At 39.0% G+C, this 14,966-nt stretch overlaps 1 protein-coding gene across 1 annotated transcript in view; it reads left to right on the top strand.

Moving 5' to 3' along the window:
* B3GAT2 (beta-1,3-glucuronyltransferase 2) overlaps positions 1-14,966 on the top strand; it is a 142,333-nt gene that overhangs the window by 125,515 nt on the left and 1,852 nt on the right. The window lies entirely within an intron of this gene.

Genomic DNA, 14,966 nt, shown 5'->3' on the forward strand with positions numbered 1-14,966 from the left:
TATCTTGTAAGGCACAGGAAACAAACTATAAAATCCTCTTGCATTGGTACAGAGTAGCCTCTGTCCTTCATGAGATTTACCCCTTTACGTTATCCTGACCACTGCTGGAGATGTAGTATAGGCAGATGCACGATGACGCACGTCTGGTGGGGATATACACTCCTATGACCGTTCTGGTCGGATGTCCGACGTAATATCCAGATGGCCACTGGCATCACTCTAGATGATTATCCTACCCCCCTCCTCCTCCTCTCCATTTTACCACTACAACTACTAGACATCCTACTGGTGGCAGCGAGATCCGTTATCTCTAGGTTGTAGAAGTCCCTGACTCCTCTCTCACTAATGATTTGGCTTCAGGAGGTCCTACACATACAAAGTATGGAAAACCTGCTGTATGCTGTTAGACTCTGCAGCCACAGAGTCTTTGTGGTATCCCATCTAGTTATCCCTCCTCCCTTTCCTTCCCATTTCCCCCTGATTTTGTATGATGTTTCCAACTTCCCCCTCCCCCACTCCCTGTATTGTATCTGTTTGTTTGTTGTTGTTTTTTTTATGTCGATTTGTTCTTGATTCTTATGTAAAATTTCAATAAAACCTCTTTATGTTAAAAAAAAAAAATGTGGGTTTTGGAATATGCCAGAGCCAAAAGGAACCTCACAATAATGCCACTGGAAAAAAAAAAAAAAAACAACTCATCTTGCAAATAACGTCTTCATCATCTGCCATTCAGAATGTGACCATGGAAAATCTGAAACAAATCACCATGTCCTAAAGGCCAAAACTGTCCATGTCTCAAAGGGGATAAATGGTCTACAAAATGGAAGTTATATGCAGATTTGATACAGATTCTCCTTATAAATATCTGACTGTGACTCTGTTGTACATTTTAAGAACCTAATATATCACCTCATGTTAGTATTACAAAGCTTTTCACAGGTTTGTCCTGTAAACCTTAACACTTTATTTTCGTTTTCTCCTATGATGACTTTCTGCTAGGTACATTTATTATAGATTTTTCTATCCCACCTTTAGATAACCTTCAGGCCGTAAAATTGAACTTAAACAAGGATTTTATAAGCCCTGTGATCAATTTTGCTGAAGTAGAATACCTTGTGTCCTAATACAGATACTTTCAATATTCCAAACAAGGTCCGGATAGCCACAGCAGTATGACTGCTGTAGGTTCAGCTGCAGGGACCCATTCACTCCCATGTGATCTCAAAAGGTGGTCTGAAACATGTTGTAAGGACAAGAAAACTAAGGCAATATTTTGTACATGCAAAAGTGATATATTGTCTACCCCCCCCCAATGTTTTATAAAACACATTTATGATGTTATAAAATTAGATATTCTCCATTTACAATCTTGCACGGATCCTCAGGAATGCTTGACTGATAGTTCAAGATAAAGTTGAGTCAAGATTTAGTGCCAAAAATGGTATACATGCTTTGAACCAAGTTTATGTACTTTAGAAACTTCTTGTACCTTACTTTGCAATGGCTGTGGCAAGGGGCATAACATAAAGCTCCTAAGACCCAATGCAATATACAAAACAGGTTGCCACCATGCAATCTAGAATACTGGCGTCTTCTTATATTATAGGGTAGCAACTATTATCTTAGAGTACCCTATATCAAAAAGTCACATATAACCTAAAATGGTATCAATAGAAAAGACAGCTGGTCCCACAAAAAACTCTGATGATTAAAATTTTTTTTTAAAAAAGTTACGGTTCTCAGATATAGTGACAACATAAACAGTAGTGCAACATAAAAAAATTATATATACCATGTACCAGTGTACCATGCAAAATATAGAAAATATAAAAAGAATGGTGAAACTGACTTTTTGCCATCCCACTAAGAAAGGTTAAATAAAATTTGATCAATAAACTAAAAATGTTTCTCAAAATGGTGCAATAGAAAAGTACAACTTGTTGCACAAGAAACAAGCCTTCACATAGCTATGTCAACATTAATGTGAAAAAGTTATGGCTTTAAAAATGTGAGAATGGAAAAAACAAACAAAAAAAGAATGAAGTCCCTAAAGACCACGATAGGCTGCATCCTTAATGAGTTCAAGGGAGTCTGTCAGCAGAAATTTCAGTATTTAAACAGCCATAGTGCATTGTAGAGGACGTTATGCTGAGCACCATCATAACATTAGATAGTCCAATAGAGGCGCTATTTTTTTTTCCCCAAAAGCCATTTTTAGAAATACAAATTAGTCCTAAGTCCAATGGCGTTGTGTCAGAGCCTCCAAGTGCTCCATCCACAGGTTCAAATAGCCACCCCTGTATCGGTTATTGACAGCCTCTTCCTATTTGACAGGTACATTGCTGCTGGTTGAATCCTGCACATGCTCCTGGAGTTTTTTGACTGGGGCCCCTTTGGTCTCTTACATACCCCCATTACACTTAAGTCTCATTTGCACATTTATCATTAGAAAAACAGTTTTTTCAAAGGAAAAGGTTTATCTGTTTGACTATTGAATGGTATAATGGCGTTCAGCATAATGCCCCAAGTATAAAGTATGAGCAGAAGCCGAGGTGAGGGGGCTTTTGAATTGCCATAAATGACTTATACCCATTTTAACCTTGTTTGACACTATCTATCTATCTATCTATCTATCTATCTATCTATCTATCTATCCTTATATTTGCTGATATTGGAAAGGAATGACACAAGCATACATCTAGATTTCCTTCTACTGTGACCATAGCACGTTCCATTGGCATGTATTAATTCGGTTTTAAGCATGCAGCGGGGAGCCTCATCTCCACATTATTATTCCCCTATCATCTTATTATAAAGTTCCAGTGAGCATCTCATTCAAAGTTAATCTAGAGCACTACAAGAATGGGATTTTAACACCAACATGGAAAGGAATTTCTAGTTACATTGTGTAAATCAATGATGATTAAATATGGACAAGATGAAATCCTTACAAAAATATATTTAAAAAGAGCTATTCTGAATTATTGAGAAGGTAACCGATTCCGTATATGTAATTTTCATCCTGGATTATCCTCAATTCACCTAAACTGTATGTTAAATTTTAATGGTCTTCAAATCACTTTCTACTTGCAAAACCACTTCTCTAGTTTAGTAACAATAATATATAGATATGACCTCCCTTGGCTGGGCATGCTTCACAGCATGATCTTCTGATAGTTATCGCAAAGGGATATGCTAACGATCGTGTTTGTGCCTCTATGTGGTCACTCAGAGGAGGGGGCAGCAGGTAGGTGTGAATTACAGCCTTTCAAGGCTATTCTTAGAATGTTGTGAAGATGTGAAAGAGATTGCATTAGTTATAGGGTATGACAGGTAGGTCTTCAATTAATCACTAACATGTACATATCAACTAGAAGCGACATGCCACTTATTTTTACAGTAGATTTTTTTCTGACATGATTCTTGAAAGCCATATAGCAATTTTTCTATGCATTTGAATGATATTGCTGTTCACAGCAAAATCTGATGGAATCTAACAAGCGTAAACATACAATACAATACAAGAAGGCGCAACCCAAGACACAGTCTAATGTAGATGTATTTCTGACTTGCCAAACCATGGCCTGTTTGTGCAATGATAGCTCAATAAAAGCCATTTCAATAAAATATGAATGTGCCAACAACCTCCTACAAACCTATTTCACTACAGCGCCATGTAATGTCTAGGTCCAACACACAGTAAGGCTAGATATAACCAATAACTGTCTGCTCAACCAAAACACAATTGAAGTATTATACTGCACACAAAAGTTAGATGGCAGATATCTATCCGTACCAATATTCTTGTGACCCTGGGACACTTTGGAGAAATAGCTGTGCCACTGGTCCAACATCAAAATCAATGTAATGCTGAGCTGTTAGCATTCCTGAAATGATGGCTAGATCTATCATACATTATGCCACCCCACACCATAATTCTGGGAGTAAGACCACTGTGGTGTTCCCTTATAAATGCATGATCAATCTATGGCTATCATCGCACCAGAGACAAACTCAGGACCCATTGCTACCATGATAGTCTTAGGGTGCATTCACACTGAGTAAACGCTAGCTTATTCTGAACATAAAACACGTTCAGAATAAGCGGCGTCTAAAGCAGCTCCATTCATTTCTATGGGAGCGGGGATACGAGCGCTCCCCATAGAAATGAATGGGCTGCTTCTTTCACTCCGTGCAGTCCCATTGAAGTGAATGGGGAGTGCCGGCGTGTACGCTCCGGCATGAGCACAGCTTGCCGTATACGCCGGCACTCCCCATTCACTTCAATGGGACTGCACGGAGTGAAAGAAGCAGCCCATTCATTTCTATGGGGAGCGCTCGTATCCCCGCTCCCATAGAAATGAATGGAGCTGCTTTAGACGCCGCTTATTCTGAACGTGTTTTACGTTCAGAATAAGCTAGCGTTTACTCAGTGTGAATTCACCCTTAGAGAGTAATGGGGTGAGGTCAATGGAAAGCGAGTAGCTGGATGTTTATCTTGTAGTCCAGTGTTATGCAAACCTTTCCATGTTTTTAGTATTCACTGCTTGTCACCCTAGGCATTAAATGTGATGTTCAATTTCACTTACAGTACAGAATGGATAACTATGTACTATTCTTCCAATTGGATCTGTTGGAGCAGAGGTTTGCCGATGTGCACATCTTGCCGTCATTCCAGTTTATTGTGTTCTCCAACTACCAGGACACGCAACGTAAGACAGTGCTGACACGTCAGCCTAGGCATGTTGGTCTTTCAGTCCAAGCATTCTGCCCCTCTCAAGTGGTGATAACTGGCACTTTGACAAACAGGATCAACACACCAACTGATCCGAATTTTGAGGTTTTGTGTTGTTTAAAAACTTTACTGTCAATTGGGCTTTTATGCATCTCTCACATGCCACCTATTGGAGCTAAGTGTTTGAAAATGTCATCATTTGCAGATTTTAGCAACACCTGCCACGGCCTTGATTTGCATAACCTTATGACTTGTCCTTCTTGGTTTTGCAATTTTGATCTTAACCACTTCCGGACTGCCCATAGACTATAAACGTTCGGAAGGTGGCTGCATTGTTATGTAAGTACATACCGATACGTCCAATTAGAACACAGCAGTTGCATGAGATCACGCAGCTGCTGAAACAGGGAGCTGACTGTAACTTTAGCCAGAGCGCCCAGAGAAAAGGCAGGGAAGATTTATTACTATGATGCGGCCGCCCTCTGACCCAGCAGTCACGTGATCTGGGATATTAGATTCTTCCTCTATTCCTCCTTTCACCATTATTCCTTGTCCTTATTTTTAATAAGATTGGTTCTGCATAATATTCCCTAATTCCATATTGCCTTGTGAATTGCCCATTTGGTATGTTGTTTAACCACACCATGCTGACTGCACTTGGACACTGCACCACTTAGCCTGTGATGTCACTTGGTGAACTTGCTGCCTTCTGTCAGTTTGGCGAGTCATGTGCTAGAAGAAATCTAGCCTCTAGACTGAGGGGCAAGAATATTGGTATAGGAAGAGATCTGCCATTTTACGTTTGTGTTCAGCATTACCATTCAGTTCTGTTTTGGATGACCGGGCATGCATTGGATATAACAATCCTTACTGTGTGTAGCAGCATAGTGGTACATTTGTATATTATTGATATGTGAACATACCCCAACATCTCTAAATATTAATTTATTTGACTTTTGTTTTCTGCCTGGTTTGAGAGACCTTATTTTACCCATATAGTTCTTTACACTCCCGAGTGCATCATTTTATTATATTTACATATATCCTTGTACCCTCTTCTACTACCAGAGCTTGTGCAGTGTATATCACATACTGAGAATCTCTATATACACACACATTGATGTGAGAATCAGCAAACTCTTTGCATAGCAAATCTCATGCCTGCTACATTGTTATGTATAACTAACACAGCCAATGTGTCTTCATGTCAGGCGCTCAGCGCTACCCAGACTGACGAACAACTAGAACTCATTATGTAGATACCACAAGTCATTAGACATCCAGATTTTTTTCTTACACATTGAATGAACCTTATATGATCAGCAAGTCTGAGCATTTTGGGATTAATGCAATAGAATGCCTGAAACCGTTGTTAGGTTTTCTTGCAGGGGCTACTCCAATTACATGCTTGGTGTAGGTTATACAGAAAGGAGATATCCTGCTCTTCTCATATGCATTGTCTATATTATAAATGCCATACAGCATTTCTTTCACACTTGACTGAAAATAGTCTCACAATGATATCAGAAGAGCAACATCTTACATAGATACATTGTCTGAGCACTCACATTACATCCTTCCCAATAACTGCACATAACAGCCTTGTCTTTCATTTGCATATAAAGAATTACATTGCACCTTCTTCACTCTTTAACCATCATGTAATTGTACAATGCATAATGGCAATTGCTTGCAAGAGAATGCGGCTAAGGCCTGGTTCACATCTGCGTTCAGTATTCGGTTCGAGGATGCTGCTTGGGGATCCCCCTGAACAGATACTTATACACATTAAAAAGTGGTTAGCTAAAAAACCACATGGACCCCTTAGACTATAATGGGGCCTGTGTAGTTTCCACACGAATCATGCAGAGAGAATAATGCCACTAGCAGTATTTCTGTCTCCGCATGATTTGTGTGCACACCAAGCCAGATCAGATCTCGACGGACGGAAGTCCAGCGTTGGGCATGAGAGAGTCACAACTTCAGGGGAGAGCAGTATTCGGCAGTCAGTCACTTTCTGAATATTGTCTTGAATCCTACTCCAGTAAGGATTTTTAATGCATATTGGCTACCATTCAGGGAGTCCCCAAGCAGACTGCCCGAACAGAATACTGAACGCAGATGTGAGCTGGCTTTAAGATGCAAACAGACTAGGTGACCACATAGTGGAGTATTTTGGGTTTTCGGGACCCTTCCCAACAACTCTTTATTCCAAGCCCACGGCAGTGGTCACTCTCCCTCACTCTTCCTTCCCTATGCATAATGGGACAAGACAGGGTTGCTCTCTTCCCCCTCATATTTGCCCTCTGCATTGAACCTCTCACTGACCCAAACATTAGGGGAGTTAAGATCCATGTTAGGGAATTCAAAAGCGACCTCTCGGGATACAAGATTAATTCCTCTCAAACAGAAGCATTACCCCATAATATTCCCCACAATCTTCTAACCCTCCTTCGCAGTAATTATGGTTTCCAGTGGTGAACTACCTGCATCTGATGCCTTGGGCTCCATATCTCACCTATGCTTGTAACCCTCTACTCTGCCAATTACCCGTGGCTTTACCACAATTTTAGGGTCCTTTTAGACAAATGGTGACAGCTATTTATCTCTCTGCTGGGGAAATCACAGTGGTTAAGAGGACCCTCTTACTGAAGCTGCTCTATTAGTTTGGAGATACTTCCGATGGAGAGCAAAACTTACAGAAGGCTATTTTCCATTTTATATGGAACACCAGGCGCTATCACATTCCCAGGTCAGTGATGAAGGGGAGGAGGTGTGGGAGACTGACTGTCCCACATTTTCTCCACTAATACTGGGCAACCCATTTACACTGTATCCCATTTTGGGCAGCCTTGCCTGCATATAGCAAATGGGTGAAAATAGAGAAATTGTGGTTTGCACCTATCTACCCAAATGCATTATTATAGGCTGCCCCCCACCCCCTTCTCACCTTGCTTGGTCACACTCACTTCACCAAAACTATTTGATCAGCTTGTCGTCCCTTGTTCCCCTTGGCGTCTAGATGTTCATTGATGGTCTCCCTCCTGTATAATTCCCTCCTCCCAGAGGGAATGTCGACTTGTATGGTCAGTGTGGATTGCCGATATGGTTGATCCTGCGACATTGGAGCTCAGGTCCTTTGACTATCTCACCTCTACCTTAAATCTCCCTGTGACAGAGTGGCTTTAGTATCAGCAAGAAGTCCATTTTGTCCATTTACTCCATGGATCCCTGAAGGTCTCCCTTCCCACCTTATTTGAGAAGATCTACTGGGCTGATACTTGCATTAGAGGTCTCATCCATTTACCAGATACAATCCTCCACTGAGACCACTACACTCCCTAATCTCCCATATATGATCAAATAGAAGGTGGCAATAGGTCAACCTATATCCCGGGGGCAGTAGCATATAATGTAGTCTCATGCTATGAAATCCTCCTGGCTTGTAAACCCGTAAAGAAACCCAATTCAAATGACTGATGCATTGGTATCACACTCCTGCTCTTCTCCACTACAGTGGATGCCATCAGAATACTGGCAGTCTATACCATACCTTTTGGGAATGCTTGTTAATCCTGGGCTTCTGGAAGGATGTAAAGATGACAGATACTCTATTTATCCAGGGAGTCCCTCTGGACCCACTTACATACCCATTGAACCTCCCTCCCAGGCACCTAGATATAGTAATAACCTGGATGTTTTCTTACCTATGTACAGCAGCAAAGACTCTCATTGCTCTATATTGGAGATCTGTAGCCCTTTCTCTCAAGTCCTTACCAGAATAAAGGATGGTTGTAGTCTTGAGTTTATGGGAGCCTTCATAACTCCGTGGACACTTTCCAGTCAATCTGGACCCCCAGGGACACTTATTGTATTCTACACGGCTTCTGACATGGATTCCCTTTCCCTCTTATCCTTCCCATTGTTTTCTGATTTTACTGGATCTTGTTATTGTTTACATCTCATTTTGTTCTTAGGAGTTGTGGTGGCTAGCTTCGCTACTGCGTTGTTCACACTTGCACGTTAACTTGTCCACCATGTCTCCACCTAAATCCCAGGAAAAACTGTTTGGGGACAGCTTGCTGGCAGTCAGTTTACAAACCCATTCATTTCAATGGGTTTATAAAGCAAATCGCCGGTGTCTGTATGCAGCCTCTCCGCTGTGAAACTTTTTTTTTTTTTTTTTGCATGGACACAAAGTCAGACATGCAGGACTTGGGTGTTTTGGGCTAAGGCCCCAGGCAGCGAATCACTACAGAAATAACTGCAGTGGAAATGCATCGCATAGTTTTCCATAGTGTTTTTCACAGAAAACTGAAAATTCTGCAATTTCTGCCTCTATTATACCTATATGAAAAAATTCCAGCGCATTTCCGTAGGTATAATTGACATGCTACGATTTAAAAAAAAAAAAAAAAAAAAAAAAAAAAGCATTTTTTAATTCGAAACATTTCTGCTGCATATTTTTTTTTCCTGCAATTTGTGGATGAGATTAGCCAGAATCCCATCCACTTTGCAGAAAATTAGCGTTTTAGCTTCAGCAGAATCTCTGTAGCAAAATATCTGCAAAGTGGGGCCCTGGCCTCAACCGCTCAAGGAAACAGCCCCATTGTATAAAAATGATTTGTCACTTTTGTGATAGTAACTTTGAGCTCTAATGGGAAACATGAGGAAAACTTGGAAAAATTAGCAATTTTCAATATGTGAAATGCTCTGATTTACAGATTGGCATACCGCTCTAGTTATTAAATATTATTTAGCATCTCAACTTGATGTTGGCATCATCTTTGTATTGTCCTTGAATTTATTTTACACATTAGAGGGCTTACAAGTCTAGCAACAATTTTCCAAATGTACAGGAAATTTTCCAAACCTGTTTTTAGTGACCACTACAGTTGAACAAGATTGAAAAATCTTATGTTAGAAACCACACATTCATCAACCCATTTTCAAAACTGCACCCCTCAAATATTCCAAAAAGACATTTGTTAACCCTTTGTGTGAAAACTAAGGTAAGTTTACAGTTTATTGCAGATGAATTTTTATTGCCTCCTAACTTTTTTTTTTCTATCCCCAACACCCTTGAAAAGCTAGTCATTTAAAAAGAAATGTGAAGTGGCTGGTGAAAAATAGAAATTGAAATTTTCCTAGATATATGCTATTTAAGTGAGCAATACGCCATGTCCAGGTTGTAGCACTGCTAAAAGACCCCTAAATAGGTCCTGATTTGGTTATTTACACTGCAGTGCAAAAATTCTGGAATTCTGGAGGTAAAGAAAAAAAAAAAAATTAATCATGAAACTACAATCCTCAGGCAATTTCGCAAGGGGCATAGTGATCATTTTGACACAAAAAATACTTCCCAAAAACAAATATAGAAATTAAAATTTTTAAAAGAAATCTACCATTTCAGTGTCCAGTATGCTCCCAAACTTTTAAACTGTTTATCCGCTGTACAAAAATAAATAAAGTTGTATATGTGGACGTAAAATGGTTGTTAGGGCAGACAGCAGGGCACAAAAGGAAAAGAATGAGGTTTGTTTTTTGAATGCTATGTCATGTTTGTAAAGTGGAATCCTCCCTGTGAAGTTACCCCATTTTGAAAACCGCACCCCACAATTTATAAAAGGGACATAGTGAGCATTAGTTTTCCATATATGAATGCACAGCAGATGTTTAAAAGTGAATATGTAAACAGTATTTAAAATTCCCCAATATTTTCACACAACACAATGGTGAAGTCATTCTTAGGGGTCACTTCTGGTATTCTTCCTCATAACCCCTGGGTTGTACCTCGATGTATGCTCACACACGCAGTCAATTGACTGGATGACATGTATTTTTCTTATGACATTTTGGGGGTGCCTATAACTTATTCATTAAATTACCTGAATTCTAGAATTTTTTACATTTAAAATTTTTTGCTGTACATCATAAGTAACATGTTACTTACATGTTCTTCTATGGGCTGGTACAATTACGGCAATACCTAAATTAATATGGTTTTCAATGGAGTACTAATTTTGCACGGTAAAAATACATTTGGGGAAAAAAGAAAAACCAAAGCAAATTGTTTGTATCGACATTTTTTGTTTTTTGAGAGAGAGAAGTGTAACATTTTTATTTATCTGCTGCTGGTGCCATTTGAGGGCTTATTTTTTGCAACATGGACTTTGCTTTTTCTTGGTGCTATTTTGGGGTACATAGGACTTTGATCGCTTTTCATCCTAAATTTTGGGATATGGCAAAAATTATATATATATCTATAGATTCAGAGAGAGAGAACTATCTTCATTATAGATCTTCAGTAGGATCATATAAAATTATTAATGTAAACTATAAGTACTTATACTCTGTATTTATGTAAAATATAAGTACATTAAAAAAAAAAAAATCTGTTCAGACAAGCCTGTGTCTCATCTTTTATACTGAAGATAGTTCTTAGCAATATTGACTTTATGTTCAGGGTCATTGCCCAAGATAAATTTGGAGACATTTGGACACCTCTCTAGTAGTACTGCAAGAAGGATCATTACCTGCCTCTATTTCTCAGCATATATTATGTGCATATTATACTATTATATTGTACTGTGTGCAAGTGTATATAGAAGAACTGATGCTGTTTTGAAGGCAAACACACCTAATGTTCATTTGCTTTAGATTTCTATTTTTATTCACGTCACGTTATTTGACAAAAATCTACCACCACTTATTTTTGAAAGGATTCTTACTAAAAATTTTCACAAGTGCCTAAAATCCTTACACAGTATATATTGATAAATATTGTGGGATTATTTTTACTTTCATTGCTCACAGACCTCTATCTCAGTCTTTAAGGTCTGCATTTCACACCTTATTTTTCCATTTATAATTTTTTTTTAATGCCTCATCGCTTCCTTCCTGTTTATTTTTTTTTCCCCAGCTACAGCATTTTTTTTTTAAATCTTACACATTTATTTCCATGTAATAAACATTTGTTATAGCTCATATTATGCTTTTAAAACTGTCCCATTTAGCCTGTGTACTTTTGTCTTTACGGACACTGCTTAGAGAATTGGCCTTCCTGAAGTTTAGGATTTCCATACTGCCTGTAACAAACATCTGGCAAATATACAGTCCTATGAAAAAGTTTGGGCACCCCTATTAATCTTAATCATTTTTAGTTCTAAATATTTTGGTGTTTGCAACAGCCATTTCAGTTTGATATATCTAATAACTGATGGACACAGTAATATTTCAGGATTGAAATGAGGTTTATTGTACTAACAGAAAATGCGCAATATGCATTAAACCAAAATTTGACCGGTGCAAAAGTATGGGCACCCTTATTTTATTGATTTGAATACTCCTAACTACTTTTTACTGACTTACTGAAGCACAAAATTGGTTTTGTAACCTCAGTGAGCTTTGAACTTCATAGCCAGGTGTATCCAATCATGAGAAAAGGTATTTAAGGTGGCCAATTGCAAGTTGTTCTACTATTTGAATCTCCTCTGAAGAGTGGCATCATGGGCTACTCAAAACAACTCTCAAATGATCTGAAAAAAAAGATTGTTCAACATAGTTGTTCAGCGGAAGGATACAAAACGTTGTCTCAGAGATTTAACCTGTCAGTTTCCACTGTGAGGAACATAGTAAGGAAATGGAAGACCACAGGGACAGTTCTTGTTAAGCCCAGAAGTGGCAGGCCAAGAAAAATATCAGAAAGGCAGAGAAGAAGAACGGTGAGAACAGTCAAGGACAACCCACAGACCACCTCCAAAGAGCTGCAGCATCATCTTGCTGCAGATGGTGTCACTGTGCATCGGTCAACTATACAGCGCACTTTGCACAAATAGAAGCTGTATGGGAGAGTGATGAGAAAGAAGCCGTTTCTGCACGTACGCCACAAATAGAGTTGCCTGAGGTATGAAAAAGCACATTTGGACAAGGCAGCTTCATTTTGGAAACAAAAATTGAGTTTGGTTATAAAAAAAAAGGCGTTATGCATGGCGTCCAAAAAGAAACAGCATTCCAAGAAAAACACATGCTACCCACTGTAAAATTTGGTGGAGGTTCCATCATGCTTTGGGGCTGTGTGGCCAATGCCGGCATCGGGAATCTTGTTAAAGTTGAGGGTCGCATGGATTCCACTCAGTATCAGCAGATTCTTGAGAATAATGTTCAAGAATCAGTGACAAAGTTGAAGTTACGCCGGGGATGGATATTTCAGCAAGACAATGATCCAAAACACCGCTCCAAATCCTCAGGCATTCATGCAGAGGAACAATTACAATGTTCTGGAATGGCCATCCCAGTCCCCAGACCTGAATATCATTGAACATCTGTGGGATGATTTGAAGCGGGCTGTCCATGCTCGGCGACCATCTAACTTAACTGAACTTGAATTGTTTGTCCAAAATACCTTTATCCAGGATCAAGGAACTGATTAAAAGCTACAGGAAGCGACTAGAGGCTGTTATCTTTGCAAAAGGAGGATGTACTAAATATTAATGTCACTTTTCTGTTGAGGTGCCCATACTTTTGCACCGGTCAAATTTTGGTTTAATGCATATTGCGCATTTTCTGTTAGTACAATAAACCTCATTTCAATCCTGAAATATTACTGTGTCCATCAGTTATTAGATATATCAAACTGAAATGGCTGTTGCAAATACCAAAATATTTAGAACTAAAAATGATTAAGATTAATAGGGGTGCCCAAACTTTTTCATAGGACTGTATTAGTTTGGTCACTATTATCCAGGTAACCACAACATGATCCACTCACTGGCCAAACAAAAAAAAATATTGTATTGGAATTGAATGAAACTCTCTATTTGTGAGTGTAAGGATAATACATGTAAGTCCCTACAAATTGTACAGTGCTGCGGAATATGATGGCGCTATATAAATAAAATTTATTATTTATTATATTATTATGTAAGTGATTTCAACATTAAAGTGAAAGGATAAGTTTATTGGGGAAAACTGTACACTTCCACTTGTAGCCTGGGCACAAGAAGAAAGTTACTGTACAGCAAAGGCAGCTGTGAAACCCTCACCTCGAAGCCTCCATACTTAACTCTCATCCGAATCATGGCTCATAACACTGCAAACAAAGGCGATAGTGGCAGGACACATAATGGGTACCAGGATACCAAATTTCCTTCTACTAAGCCTTTGGAAAGTATCTGTGCCCAGACAATTTCCATGTCCACCATCCATACACAGGTTGTACCTTCATTATACTCCTGTGGGAGTTGCTCATGCTTGTCACAAGATAAAACAACCCTCTGTACTAGTGACCTATCTGGGCATTCCAGAGCCTGTTCACAGTCTGTGCCTCACAAAACCACCGCTCTCAACATCTAACAGCTACATCAGAACAGTGTAGATGGTGGGCGATTAATTGAAACATCCACACGTTTTCTCTCAGTCAAATGATGTACGCCCATTGCAGAGATGCTAGCAATCAACCATCCACCAACAAAGGCAGTATGGAGAGACATATGGCTGCAAGACAAAAAACACAGCCAACATCTGTTTGATCAACCACTCTGCTTCTTGAAGAAAAGTCTATCTTATAGAAAATTGTGTTCATTGCCCATATGATGCTGATGAGATTTTAGGACCTCTTGCCGGTAGATAGGGAGTACACAAGTATAATATATATATATATATATATATATATATATATATATATATATATATATATATATGAATGATCAGTAATACTCTTTGGATAGATGTAGAGGTTTTTGAGACTTTGCACAATGAATGTTGACATTTAAATATTAGTTAGAATACAATAAATACATATATATATATATATATATATATATATATATATATATATATGTACACACTTGCTAGAAAGTATCCATGTGTTCTCGAGGGAGAAAGGGTAAATAAACCACTGACTCGCACCTCAGTTGGTGGCTGACTTCTCTTCAGAACAAAAGGGTTGAACATGTTAAATTCAAAATACCTGAGCCTTCTTACTCCCGAGCTGTATATCTTGTGAATAATGAACAGTGACTCGGTGGTTAGGCTGGTGCTCGGAAATGGCTTCTCACGGCCTTCATAATACAGTAAATTAAATTTGTATAGGGAGTCCTGGTGGATGAGTGTGAACTTGACACTCATCCACCAGGACTCGCTATCCATTTTGTTTGGCTTCCTATTCCTCCTTCTTCCTACCGACACACTGAGGAAGGTCTTGTAGACAGAAACGTTTATTTGTCGGAAT

The sequence above is a fragment of the Leptodactylus fuscus genome, chromosome 3 (assembly GCF_031893055.1).
Source record: "Leptodactylus fuscus isolate aLepFus1 chromosome 3, aLepFus1.hap2, whole genome shotgun sequence".
Lineage (NCBI taxonomy): Eukaryota > Metazoa > Chordata > Amphibia > Anura > Leptodactylidae > Leptodactylus > Leptodactylus fuscus.